This window comes from Pseudorca crassidens, chromosome 16, assembly GCF_039906515.1.
Source record: "Pseudorca crassidens isolate mPseCra1 chromosome 16, mPseCra1.hap1, whole genome shotgun sequence".
Classification (NCBI taxonomy): domain Eukaryota; kingdom Metazoa; phylum Chordata; class Mammalia; order Artiodactyla; family Delphinidae; genus Pseudorca; species Pseudorca crassidens.
In genome coordinates, this window is record NC_090311.1 from 18,732,336 (window position 1) to 18,736,046 (window position 3,711).

General features: G+C 44.0%; 1 non-coding gene across 1 annotated transcript; it reads left to right on the forward strand.

Annotated features, from left to right (window-relative positions):
• The first annotated feature begins 954 nt into the window (after positions 1-954).
• On the forward strand, positions 955-1,061 carry LOC137209522 (U6 spliceosomal RNA). Its single transcript, XR_010936078.1, has one exon. It is a non-coding gene; the product is annotated as a U6 spliceosomal RNA (small nuclear RNA).
• Positions 1,062-3,711: the final 2,650 nt, after the last annotated feature.

Consider the following 3,711-nt stretch of genomic DNA (forward strand, 5'->3'; position numbering starts at 1 on the left):
GGTGCTGACATTTAGGGATCAGACTCCATGTTTTCCATTTAGAGGACAAAAACCAAAGCCTAGCAGGCAAGAAGAGCTCAATTAATTCCACATGCTCCAATTTGGGAGGTAAGGAGGAGCCCCACATTTGAGAAAGATTTCCAACCAAAACAGCGAAATCATTTTAAGTCCTAATGTTTAAAAGAATACAGCCCATTTGAAAAATTGGGCTAAACAGCACTAGTTACCCAAGGTTTCCACACTCATCACATCTTCCTCTGAGGCTGGATGCCCCCGGCAAACTTGTTTGTATTCGTAAACATCGCCACCAAGCCTCCCCTCCCCCTGCTGCCCGCATCCCCAATCTCGCTGAGCAGAGAAGCTCTTCCAGCCCAGGCAGAACACTGTAGATTCAGATGGGAAACGAATTGTAAAAACAGATGTTCTGGAAGTCAAATATCTGGTTTCATGCAAATATTGTCAGAAATAGACAATGAGAGAACAACAGAGGAAGTGCAATTGACACATAAACCTTGTTTCTAAAACAAATTTCCAAGCCAGCCACAGGCCTGAAATGAGCCTTCAGGAGTGTGAATCAGAGGCAGCCTGAGATGTAAGCAAAATACTCAACTGCTGAAATTACACTTGTTTTAGGGATACCAGGAAGTTCTCCCTACTCTCAAATAGCAAGACTATCCTAGGGCCACAGTACTAGAAATTTTACAATTAGAAATTCACTCCTTTGGATTTAGTATCTCTAGTCCACTTTTAAAAGATGGGGGAGGGAGCTGTCATTCTTGAGCAAGATAAAACACTAAACTGAAATCATACAACGTGTTAGATAATGGTAATAATAATGTTTTATGTTGATAACAGCGTGTTATAGCTTCCAAATTCCCTGGCAAGTAGGTAGAATAAGCACTCTTTAACCAAAATTTTACAGATAAGGAAACTGAAGTTCAAAGAGGCAATATGCTGCTCACTTTGGCAGCACATATACTAAAATTGGAACGATACAGAGAAGATTAGCATGGCCCCTGTGCAAGGATGACACGCAAATTTGTGAAGCGTTCCATTTTTTTTTTTTCAAATTTGACAACACTATCAGCTCTACTTTAGAAATTTCCAGTGATCAGGTAAGGAAAAAAAAAAGGATAAACAGAGGCAATATGACTTGCTCAAAGACATGAAACAAGAATTGCAGAGAGAGAGAGAGAGCTGAAGCAGGTCACCTGACTCCTAGCCCAGTGCTTTGCAGAGGTGGCAGCAATGGCAGAGTCAAAGGGGGCGTGAGGGTAGGGAGTGGGTCTTCAAACCACCAAATAATTTCCACCAACACTTCTTTGATCTACATAAAGGTTTTCCTAATTGTTGATGAAGTTCATTGCACGCTGCCACATCAAGACACACACACGCCCACCTCCAGCCCTACCGAGCAGATTACATCTGCAAAGCCCCTTCTCTGTAGAGGCCGGGGCAACTGAGGGGCCAGGTCTGCAGGGCACAGTGGGGAGAAGGGCCCAGCAAGGGAAAGGAGACGGAGAAGATGCGAGGCGTGTGCCAAGCAGATGTCTGTCCCCAGGATTTGAACAGTTACCGTGTTTCCTCTGTGCCAGGTTTATTTCCCTTGTGTGAATGCTCATGATTGCCCTGTACATAAAAATTGTTTAATTCCCATATTAAAAGGAAGAAGCGAGACTCAGAATTGACTTGTCCAAGACTGCACAATGTGTGAGCAACATTTGAACCCAAGCCTTGGGCTTTCCATACCAGGCCTCAGAGAAATCTTTTTTGTCCCAAGAAACCAAGAGGATGCTCTATCCCACATTATCAGCACAAGTCAAGTCTATTATAAACATTGTAAGAGAAAGATGGAAGGAAAAAGATCGGATGAACAGGTTAAACGTGGATCCACACTTGATTCATTTCTTCAAAGACACAACAGCCACTGAAGCCCCTTGGTCACATCTCAGCATTCACCATCTCTGTAGTTGGAAACATGGAGTTTCCTCCATCCACTGGGACCATGGAACATGCAAGTGAATCAAGAAGATACATGCAGAATGCATGCCCACCCTTTCTTGCCATTTGCATATAGTATTTCAATGCCCCACGAGCACAGAAATCCAGTGGACCCAAGATGCTTGGGAGTTTAGCAAGACTCAAAGTGAATATGCGGTAAACACATTATACCTAAGACAGAGTAAGCAAGAGCACTGACAGCCCTGAGAGGTCACACTTTCCATTTGAAACAGGACTTACTTTGAACAAAGAAAAAGGGTGGTTGTGTTCCAAGAAACACTACCAACCAAGGGACCTTATCACAGCCTTTCTCACTCATGTGTCAGCCAGCCACTCACACCAAACACCAGTCAGTTTTATCCCCTTAACTGCACATACAAATATCAAGCTCTCTGAGTGGCCCTGCTGAATCCTCACTCTTTGACTTCAGTTAATGGGAGAAGCACTCAACACAGAATTCTCCAAAGAACTCATCCTCAGAAACGCTCCTCAAGAATCCCACTCTCAAAGGAAAATGAAGTTTACACACAAACCTTTATGGCAAATACTTAACAACAAAATCTGGAAACAATCCGAATATCTTCAGTGACTAAATGGAAAAACAAACTGTATTACTTCCTTACCACGGAATACTACTCAGCAGTGAAAAGGAATGAACTGCTGATACAGATCACACAGATGGTCTCAGATGTATCATGCCAAGTGAAAGAAGCCACACTCAAAAAAAAAAAAAGGTATGGAAATCTTCTAAGATGGGCTCCATCTGCAAAAACAGAGGTTCAGAGAGACTAAGCACTCTCTAAAAAGAGGTCAGGGCTCAGCCTTCAAGGAGCCCAGCTGCAGAGCTAACAGCTGGCAAGAAAAGACAATATGCAAAAATCAGGGGAAGATTCAGGTAAAACAAGGCTTTACCTCTTCCACCCTGAGCAATCCCAGAGCAGAATCAGGTGAGTAAATCAGGCAGCAGTTCGCAACAGCTGTGCAAGACAGGTCTCTGCAACTGTTCACTCAACTATACTGATCCAGCTGACAAGCCCAGAACTAGAATTATACCTTGACCATAAACTGTAACTTATCACGGTCAGTAACTAACACCAAGAAAATCTGGGGGGCTAATAGATTTCATTTTCTATCTCAGGGTGACTGTAGCTATTTTTATTTGGGGTAATTTGAATTCAAAGGCAGCCACAGAAAACAATGGAAGAAAAAGAGACCCTAATTACAATTCATTTTCTAAAATGTATCGGAAATTATGAGAAGTAATTCAAGCATTTTGGCTAAAGTAAGGCTAAGCCAGACCTTGGATGCAGCCCCAGGTCCAATATACCTGCTGTCCTTAATCTGTTTTTTAAAAATCTCCTTTAAGGGTTTCCCTGGGGGCTCAGTGATTAAGAATCCGCCTGCCAGTGCAGGGGACACGGGTTTGAGCCCTGGTCCAGGACAATCCCACGAGCAACTAAGCCCGTGCGCCACAACTACTGAGCCTGCCCTCTAGAGCCCGCGAGCCACAACTACTGAAACCCGCACGCCTAGAGCCCGTGCTCTGCCACAAGAGAAGCCACCGCAATGAGAAGCCCACGCACCTCAACGAAGAGTAGTCCCCCCTCGCCACAACTAGAGAAAGCCCGTGCACAGCAGCAAAAGACCCAACTCAGGCCCCCCCTCCAAAACAATTTCCTTTAAGAAGGAAACTTTGTTCTTGGCATCATT